We start from the raw sequence: 10,644 nt of genomic DNA, 5'->3' as shown, positions 1-10,644 counted from the left end.
GAGCTCGGCCAAATTGCTATAAGGGCCAAAGTAGGCCCAAAGCAGAAGATCGTATCACAGCCCACCTAAAGGTGGCTGACCAAAGATAAGGGGACTCACCCACAAAAGATAAGATAAGATAACTAACTTATCTCAAGGGAGGTCACTCCACACTACTATAAGTACACTTAAGCACCCAGGTATAATTCATACTCTGATTCTACACAAAAAACTACTTAAAGCCCGTGCTAACTTAAGCATCGGAGTCTCTTGCAGGTACCACCACCCTTCGGTGATCAAGGATCAGCAACATCTCAAGGTTCAACAAGTCGGACACGACAGCTCCGGCCACAAAAGCAGATCTCCTTTGAGATCGACCTTCAGTTTCAGGTAACCCTCGGAACATTGGTGCCGTTGCCGGGGAGCCTGGAAGTCATCCCTTCATCATGGAGGACAACTTTGACAACGATTACAACTCTGGCTTGGAGGACAGAACGCCGCATAAGAACACGGATGCTGCATCAAAGGAAACACTTCAACCCCAGGGAAACAAACAAACCCCAAACACAGAGATCTTAGATGCAATTCGTGAACAACAAAGTCACCTTAAACAGCTCGAACAGGAGGCTGACCGGTAGCGAGAAGCAGAGAGAGACCTCCGGAGAGTAACAAGATAGCATCGAGAGCTAGAGGACAAACTCCTAAAGCTCGAAGCTGACCTTAAAACTAAGACCATTCAATCCAACCGCGAAGATAGCCCCCACAAAGAACAAGATCCATTCACAAAAGAGATCATGAAAGCTAAAGTTCCAAAGAACTTTAAAGCCTCTGACATGACCCTGTATGATGGTACGTCTGATCCGAGCCATCATCTCAGCAATTTTAGAAGTCGAATGTATCTTATGGATGCCTCAGATGCAATTCGTTGTAAAGCCTTTCTGACTACTTTGACCAAGACGGCAATCAAGTGGTTCGACAGCTTGCCGCCAAGATCAATAGCAAGCTTCGATGACCTCGCCAAGGAATTCTTAGCTAGATTCTCCATCCAGAAAGACAAAGCCAAGCATGCTCCAAGCTTGCTAGGGATTAAGCAAGGAGATCGGGAAAGCCTCCGTAACTACAGGGAAAGATTCAACAAAGCATGTTTGGACATACAAAGTCTTCCAACAGAAGCAGCCACATGGGTCTCATTAATAGCCTGTGAGAAGGACCGTTTAGCCACTGCATATCCAAAAAGTACCCAACATCTCTGAACGAGGTACAAGAGTGGGCAGAAAAGTACATTAATATGGAAGAGAACTCTCGATTAGGAGAAAACTCAAAACCCAGATTCTCCTACCCACCTCGTGACAAGGATAAAGAGTCCAGGAAAAAAGAAGACCAACCTATTGAAAAACCTAGAAAATACCACAACTACATCCCTTAGGCTATCCCTTATGGATGTCTATAGAAAAATATGCAACACTGAGAAGATCTCGCCCCCTCGTCGGATTAAGCATAAAAGAGGAGGAGGTCGGACAGAGTACTGTGAATACCATCGAGTCTACGAGCACCCTACTAACGAGTGCTATGACCTAAAAAATGTAATAGAAAAGCTAGCCTGGTAAGGAAGACTAGACATGTTTCTGGCCAACAAAATAGATGAACCGAAGAAGAAAAGAAGGGATGAATAGTCTGAACCTTAAAGGTAACCCTAGAGGAAATGAAACAAATACTATAGAACTCGGGAGAATTCGATCTCGCGAAGAATTCCGCCCTCAGCCAGAAGGTAAAACCATAGAAATTCCAATTGAAGACACTCAAGACAAAACAACAAGTATAGGGGCGAATCTGAAAGAAGACCTAAAGGAACTGCTCATAAAGCTCCTAAAGGATAACTCCGACCTCTTTGCATGGAAGGCCGCTGACATGCCCGGTATTGATCCCAGACTAATGTGCCATAAGTTAGCCGTATATCCAAGGTCTCAGCCAGTACAGCAAAAATGTAGGAAACTCGGCCCAAAAAGGTCGCAAGCTGTAGAGAATTCATGAACTTCCATTGGAAGATCCTCATCAGTTCTTAGCAGAATTCTTGCAAATCTGTGACATTGTCAAGACCAATGGGGTTGATCCCGAGGTCTACAAGCTTATGCTTTTTCCCTTTGCTGTAAGAGACAGAGCTAGAACATGGTTGGATTCACAACCTAAAGAGAGCCTGAACTCTTGGGAAAAGCTAGTCAATGCCTTCTTGGCAAAGTTCTTTCCACCTCAAAAATTGAGCAAGCTTAGAGTGAAAGTCGAAACCTTCAGACAGAAGGAAGGTGAATCCCTCTATGAAGCTTGGGAAAGATACAAGCAATTGATCAGAAGGTGTCCTTCTGACATGCTTTCAGAATGGAGCATCATAGGTATCTTCTATGATGGTCTGTCTTAACTGTCCAAGATGTCATTGGACAGCTCTGCTGGAGGATCTCTTCATCTGAAGAAGACGCCTGCAGAAGCTCAGGAACTCATTAAAATGGTTGCAAATAACCAATTCATGTACACCTCTGAAAGGAATCCTGTGAATAATGGGACAAGTCAGAAGAAAGAAGTTCTTGAGATTGATACTCTGAATGCCATATTGGCTCAGAACAAAATATTGACTCAGCAAGTCAATATGATTTCTCAGAGTCTGTCTGGAATGCAAGCAGCAACAGTCAGTACCAAAGAAGCTTCATCTGAAGAAGAAGCTTATGATCCTGAGAACCCAGCAATGGAAGAGGTGAATTACATGGGAGAATCCTATGGAAACACCTATAATCCTTCATGGAGAAATCATCCAAACCTCTCATGGAAGGATCAACAGAGGCCTCAACAAGGCTTCAACAACAATAATGGTGGAAGAAATAGGTTTAGCAATAGCAAGCCCTTTCCATCATCTTCTCAGCAACAGACAGAGAATTCTAAGCAGAGCCACTCTGACTTAGCAACTGTAGTCTCTGATCTAATTAAAACCACTCAAAGTTTTATCACTGAAACAAGGTCCTCCATTAGAAATTTGGAGGCACAAGTGGGTTAGCTGAGCAAGAAAGTTACTGAACTCCCTCCTAGTACTCTTCCAAGCAATACAGAAGAGAATCCAAAAGGAGAGTGCAAGGCCATCAATATAACCCACACGGCCGAACCTAGAGAGGAGGAAGACCTCAATGGACGTCCACTGGTCTCCAAGGAGTTCCCTAATGGGGAACCATGGGAATTTGAGGCTCACACTGAGACCATAGAGATTCCATTGAATTTACTTTTGCCATTTATGAGCTCTGATGAGTATTCTTCCTCTGAAGAGGATGAAGATGTTACTGAAGAACAAGTTGCTAAGTACCTTGGAGCAATCATGAAGCTAAATGCCAAGCTATTTGGAAATGAGACCTTAGGGGGATGAACCCCCCTTGCTCACCAAAGAACTGGATGACTTGACTAGGCAGAAATTACCTCTGAAGAGACAAGATCCTGGAAAGTTCTCAATACCTTGTACCATAGGCATCATGACCTTTGAGAAGGCTGATAAACCACTATTTTATGGTTTATAATGTGTTTAATTGTGTGGTTTTATCATGATCTTTACCCACTTATTCATATGATTAGCATGCATTTATATTTCCTTCCTAAAATTATTACATGATTGAAAACTTGCTTCCTAGAGACTTTTAATTATGCATTTTAATTCTCCTTTATTCCATTCAATGCCATGATCTGTGTGTTAAGTGTTTCAGGCTTTATAGGGCATGAATGAGTTGGAGATTGGAAAGGAAGCTTACAAAAATGGAAAGAACATAAGAAATTAAGGAGATGACCAGTGAGAAGTGACGCGGTTGCATGGCTCACGCAACCGCGCGGAAGAGAGGAAATCGCAATGACGTGGTTGCATGGCTCACGCGACCACGCGGATTGGAATAGCACAAGTGGCGCGGAGGCGTGGACGACGCACCCGCGTGGCAAAGCAAAACGCCGTATGACGCGTCCGCATGAATGATGCGATCGCGTGACATGCGCGATCTGCATAATCTGCAGAATTCGCTGGGGGCGATTTTGGGCCCTGTTTTGACCCAGTTTTCGGCTCGAAAAAGCATACTAGAGCCAGAGGACATGCAGAAACAAAAAATAACATTCATTCTACACAGTTTTTAGTTTTTAGATCTAGTTTTACTCCTCCTCTAGGTTTTCTCTCTACACATTCATAGTTCTTAGGATTTTTATTTCGATTGCTCTTTGCATTGGGATATTGAGAAGAGTTACTACCTCATCAAGACTTCGTCATTCTAGTTCATTTTCTTTACTTGGCTTTACTCTTCCATGTCCTTCACTTTACTCAATTTTACTATTAGATTATTTTAGAATTTATTAATACAAGAATTACTTTTATTTTTAATTGATTCCTTTCAGTTTTATTTATCATGTCTTTCTTTAATACCCTTTCCTATGTTATGAGCTCTACATTCACAATGAACGAGTAGTTCCCCGACTTGATGGGGAGTTGATTGAAAGGAACCCTTGAGTTGGAATGTTCAAAGGAGAAATTGTAATTGGGTTTATTGTTGGATGGCTCTCTAGTCACTAACGCCAGTCCATCCAAGTAAGCGGATTGGGACTTGTGAGTAGAAACATCATTCCAACTTGTTTGACTTTCCCTTATTTGGTAAGGGATAACTAAACAGAACGACCTTCAATTATCAATTAATCTTGAGAGTACTGCAACAAGAATAGGGCTTCCAACTAATCTACTCCTAGTCAAGGCTTTTATTTAAATTACTTAATTTCCCCAATTTAATTTCCTGTTTATTCAACTCAAACTCTTTCTGAAAATATTTGATTAATAAAATAGCACACCTTTCTGCAACTCGTTGGGAGACGACCTGGGATTCATACTCCCAGTATTTTAATTTTAATTTTTGTGACAACTCTTCTAAATTGATAAGTGGATTTCTGGTTGGTTAATAACTATACTTGCAATGCACAACTTATATCAATTCTTAATTAGCCAATTTCCGCCACGTAAATTTTTGGCGCCGTTGCCGGAGAGTTGCAATAGAGTGCTAAAGTTATTAATTGGATTTTATTTATTTGCATTTTATTTTATCTTGCTACCATGAGCTGCTTGTTTCTTTTGTTAGATGACGCGTTCACTTCCTGATCCAAGCTTGCTAGTATTCGATCCTGAGATTGAAAGAACTATTTCACGAATAAGGCAAGCTCGGCATCGGTTAGTCCTCTCTGAGGGCAGATCTGAAACGTCAGTTGAGAAAGAAACTAGTCCCCGTTCTACTAATTTGGTTGATTTACGTGCAGGTAACATGGCATCAGCTAGGAGAGTTACTATTCAGGAGGCTGGAGCCCCTGATTTTACAATGCAATGATTTCAAGAGCATCACCCAGCGGTGGCTACAGACTTTGAAATAAAGACCGCACTGCTCAATTTGATGCCCAAGTTTCATGGCTTGCCTGCTCAAGAGCCTATCAAGTACCTGAGGGATTTTCAAGCAACCTGTTCTACTGTCAGGCGTGATGCTGCAGATGAAACTTCAATTTTGCTGAAATTTTTCCCATTTTCTCTTAAGGGGAAGGCAAGAGAGTGGTACTACACTCAACCAGCAGCAACTGTATCCAATTGGGATACACTGAGAAGAGAATTCTTGGAAAAAAATTTTCCAGCTGAAGTTACTGATAAACTGAGAAAAGACATTTCCATGATTGTTCAGGATGAATCTGAGACTCTCTATGAATACTGGGAGCGCTTCAATAATCTTCTGGAAGCATGCCCCCACCATATGATTGACAAGATAGTGTTACTCGGTTACGTCACACAGGGCATGAGGCCCCAAGATAAGACCACATTGGAAAGTGCTAGCAATGGGTCTATGAAAAAGTATAAGACCACTGACGAGGCATGGCAATTGATCAGCGACTTAGCTGAATCTACTCGGAATCACAGGCAGAAATAAGGCCGTTCAAAAGCCGTTGCAGAAGTATCCTCTAGCAGAGAGACTGCTGCTCTGACTCAGAGTATCTGTGAAATGACCAACTTGCTGAAGCAGATGTAATTGAATCAACAACAAGTTCAGCAAGCTCAACCTTCTCCACCACAGCATAACCAACAGTTAGTCCCACAGAGAGTTTGCAGAATCTGTGCTGATTATAGCCACTATACTGATGAATGTCCGCAGCTCTAGCAGGAAGACAACACCGTGGCAGCCACTCATAACTTCTATGACCGCCCCAACCAAGGGTACAATCAAGGTGGCAATTACAACCATGGATGGCAGGACAATTCTAACCAGAATTGGAGGGACAACAACAACAGAGAAGGCAGAGATAATTAGGGAAATCAGAGGTGGAATAATAACAACAACAGGCAGCAGAACCAGAACCAGCCTTACAGAGCGCCTCACCTAAGACAATCCTAAGGACCACAGAATACCCAACAGCAGACCTCTCAAATTACTTATCCATCCTCATCTTCTAATGATGATTTACTACAATCCATTGATTGGAGACAACAGACCATGGAAAATAACCTTAATGCCACTCTAAATGGTCTGAATGCTACTCTGCAAGCTCTTGTCTCACAGATTGGATCAATGAATAACTCCAATAACCAGCCATTGAGCTCTAGTGGAATCCCCTCTCAACCATTACCTAATCCCAAGGGTGGCATTAATGCCATCACCCTAAGGTCCAGAACCACACTGCAGGAGAGGAATCAGGAGGAGCCAAGCCTACCAGAACACGCCTCAGCTGAAGAGGTAGTGGAAATAGAAGATGTTGAAGAGGAAGAGGACATACAGGACATAGCTGAAAAAGAAGAAGTTCAACTACAGAAGGAAGCACCACAGGGCGCAGATACTGCAGAAGACACCACTCCTATCCCATTTCCACAACTTGCAAGGAAGTCCAGGAAGCAGCTGAAACCTGATCCTAAAATGGTAGAGATATTAAAAAAGGTTGAGGTAACTGTTCCTCTTTTTGATGTTATTTAACAGGTACCTAATTATGCAAAGTTTCTAAAAGATTTATGTATACATAAAGACAAAATTAATGAATTAGAAACTATTCCTTTAGGTAGTTCCATATCTGCTTTAATGGGAGTTTACCTGAAAAGTGTAGTGACCCAGGTCCTTGTATAGTTAATTGTACTATTGGTGGTGTGATAATTTCTGACTGCATGTGTGATTTAGGAGCATGTGTGAGTATAATGCCTTTGTCTATATATGATATTTTGAGGGTCCCTCCTTTAAAAAGGTCGGCAGCTCGTTTTGTGTTAGCAGATAAGAGCATTATTACAGTGGTTGGAGTTGCTGAAGATGTATTAGTGGGCATTAAGGGACTCACATTCCCCACTGATTTTTATATTCTGGAGATGCCCAAAAATGACTCAGAGAAGCCATCATCAATCCTACTTGGAAGACCTTTCCTAAAGACATCAAAGTTCAAATTGGATGCTTTTTCAGGAACATACTCTTTTGAAATAGATGGCCGATTAGTAAGTTTCAACCTGAATAGAGTTATGAAGCACCCTCCAGAAGATCATTCTATCTTCCAGTGTGACATCATAGATGAAACTGTAGCTGAAGTTCACCAGGAGGAATTAGAGGAGAAGCACACAGGATAAGGTCCAAGTGTGGGGACATTCTCAGAGGACAATGACAGTGCTTTACCATTGTTACCAGCTCCAGACAACCCAGAGCCTGACCATAATCAGAAGTTAGACTTGAAACCCCTTCCTCCACACCTCAAATATGCTTACCTTGAGGACAAGCAAAAGTGTCCAGTTATCATTGCAAGGGAACTCACTTCTCAACAAGAAGAGCAGTTACTAAGTGTGCTGAGGAGGCACAAGAAGGCAATTGGGTGGAGTTTGGCAGATATAGTGGGCATCAACCCTCAAGTATGTGAGCACAGAATATTTTTAGAAGAGGGAGCAAGGCCCGTTCATCAACCCCAGAGAAGACTGAACCCCACTATCTTAGAGGTTGTCAAAAAGGAAGTGACCAGACTACTGGAGGCAGATATCATCTATCCCATCTAAGACAGTGAATGGGTAAGCCCAGTACAAGTAGTACCAAAGAAGTCTGGAGTCACTACAGTGAAGAATGAGCATGGAGAACTCATAGCAACCAGAGTACAGAACGCTTGGAGGGTCTGCATTGACTACAGACGCCTCAACCAAGCAACCCGTAAGGATCACTATCCTCTTCCATTCATTGATCAAATGCTGGATCACCTGTCAGGTAAATCACATTATTGTTTTCTAGATGGTTACACAGGTTATTTCCAGATTCATATAGCTCCTGAGGATCAGGAAAAGACTACTTTTACATGTCCTTTTCGGACTTATGCTTACAAGAGAATGCCCTTTGGCTTGTGCAATACACAAGCTACTTTCCAAAGGTGCATGATGAGTCTTTTCTCTGATCTTATTGAGGACTGTATGGAAGCTTTTATGGATGATTTTAGTGTTTATGGCGATTCCTTTAGCCTTTGCTTAGATGGATTATCTAGAGTATTAGATAGATGTGTCAGTACAAACCTCGTATTAAATTTTGAAAAATGTCACTTTATGGTTAAACAAAGGATTGTACTAGGACATGTTGTGTCTAATACTGGCATTTCTGTAGATCCAGCAAAGGTGGATGTTATTTCTAGTTTACCTTACCCCTCTTCTGTGAGGGAAGTCCGCTCGTTCCTTGGCCATGCAGGTTTTTACAGGAGATTCATTAAGGACTTCAGTAAGGTAGCACTTTCCTTATCCAGACTACTGCAGAAGGATATTGAGTTCGAGTTCAGTGAAGATTGCAAACAAGCGTTTGATAAGCTGAAAATCGCCCTGACTTAAGCTCCAATTATGAGAGGACCAGACTGGAGCCAGCCATTCGAAATAATGTGCGACGCTTCCAACCATGCAGTATGAGCAGCATTGGCTCAGCGTGAAGGTAAGGATCCTTTTGTTATTGCTTATGTGTCTAAAACTCTAGATGCAGCACAATCCCATTACACTACTACTGAGAAAGAGCTTATTGCTATTGTTTTTGCTCTGGATAAATTCTGAGCCTATTTACTTGGTACGAAGGTAGTAGTGTACTCGGACCACGCAGCTCTAAAGTATCTATTAGCTAAAAAGGAGTCCAAACTAAGGCTTATACGTTGGATACTGCTATTACAAGAATTTGATTTAGAAATTAAGGATAGGAGTGGTAACCAGAATTTAGTGGCGGACCACTTGAGTCACCTTGAGCACATTTCAGATGACCCCACTCCTATAGCTGATAATTTCCCATTTGATAACCTGCAAGCAGTATCTGAGGTAGTCCCTTGGTATGCACCTGTAGCTAATTATCTAGTTAGCCGCACTTTTCCTCCAAACTTTTCTAAGCATCAAAGAGACAAGCTGAAAAGCGAGTCTAAATATTATATATGGGATAACCCATATTTATGGAGATGTGGCGCTGACCAGGTAATTAGACGGTGTGTGCCTCAATCAGAATTCCAGTCCATCTTAGAGGCTTGTCACTCATCTGAGAGTGAAGGACATTTTGGCCCTCAAACAACAGCTAGAAAAATCTTAGACTGTGGATTCTGGTGGCCTACACTTTTTAGAGACGCTGCTGAATTTTGTAGATCTTTTCCCATGCCAAAAATTTGGTAATATATCCAGGAGGGATGAAATGCCTCAACAAATTATGCTTTTCTGTGAAAATTTTGACGTTTGGGGCATTCACTTCATGTGTCCATTTCCAAATTCTAATGGTTACTTTTATATATTGTTAGCTGTGGATTATGTTTCCAAATGGGTGGAAGCAATTCCTACCTACACTGATGATGCTAACACTGTTGTTTCCTTTGTGAGAAACCACATTATTTGTCGCTTTGGATCACCACGAGAAATCGTGAGTGATCAAGGCACCCATTTTTGTAACAGGAGACTAACAGGATTAATGAAGAAGCATGGAACAGTTCATAAGGTTGCAACAGCCTACCATCCTCAGACTAATGGGCAAGCCGAGGTGTCAAACAGAGAGATAAAGCATATCTTGCAGAAGATAGTCAAACCTCATAGAAGAGATTAGAGCACCAGGCTACATGATGCACTTTGGGCGTACAGAACCGCATACAAGACACCCATTGGGATGAGTCCTTTCCGCTTAATCTATGGAAAAGCTTGTCATCTCCCTGTTGAAGTCGAGCACAAAGCCTTTTGGGCAGTAAAGGAGTGCAACATGGGAATTGAGGAAGCCGGAGCTGAAAGGAAATTGCAACTGCAAGAATTGGAAAGCCTTCGCCTAGAAGCTTATGAGAATTCAAGACTATACAGGGAGAAGATGAAGGCTGTATATGATCATCACATTAAGAGAAAAGAGTTCCAACCTGGGGACTTAGTCCTCCTTTACAAATCTCGACTGAGACTCATGCCAGGCAAGTTGAGATCAAAATTTGATGGTCCATACAGAGTAGAGAAGGCCGAACCGTACGGAGTTTATCACCTAAGCCATCCTTCAAGCTCTGAACTTATCAAAGTTAATGGACATCGTTTAAAGCTGTACCATGGAGAGAGGATGCAGAAAAACAAGGAGCTCGAGATCTTCCTCTTGGAAGATCCTCACATAGCCGAAGATTAAGCTAATGGAGCGTCCAACTTATGGGCGTTAAAGCAAA

The 10,644-nt window shown here is 42.1% G+C and overlaps 2 non-coding genes across 2 annotated transcripts; both read right to left on the bottom strand.

Moving 5' to 3' along the window:
• Nucleotides 1-2,239: 2,239 nt before the first annotated feature.
• LOC112731578 (small nucleolar RNA R71) lies at nucleotides 2,240-2,347 on the bottom strand. Its single transcript, XR_003167351.1, has one exon. It is a non-coding gene; the product is annotated as a small nucleolar RNA R71 (small nucleolar RNA).
• Nucleotides 2,348-5,660: 3,313 nt separating this feature from the next.
• On the bottom strand, nucleotides 5,661-5,768 carry LOC112732177 (small nucleolar RNA R71). Its single transcript, XR_003167913.1, has one exon. It is a non-coding gene; the product is annotated as a small nucleolar RNA R71 (small nucleolar RNA).
• Between the last annotated feature and the right edge of the window lie 4,876 nt (nucleotides 5,769-10,644).

The sequence above is a fragment of the Arachis hypogaea genome, chromosome 12 (assembly GCF_003086295.3).
Source record: "Arachis hypogaea cultivar Tifrunner chromosome 12, arahy.Tifrunner.gnm2.J5K5, whole genome shotgun sequence".
Classification (NCBI taxonomy): Eukaryota; Viridiplantae; Streptophyta; class Magnoliopsida; order Fabales; family Fabaceae; genus Arachis; species Arachis hypogaea.
Note: the sequence above shows the minus strand (reverse complement) of the source record. Positions and strands in the feature narration are given on the sequence as shown.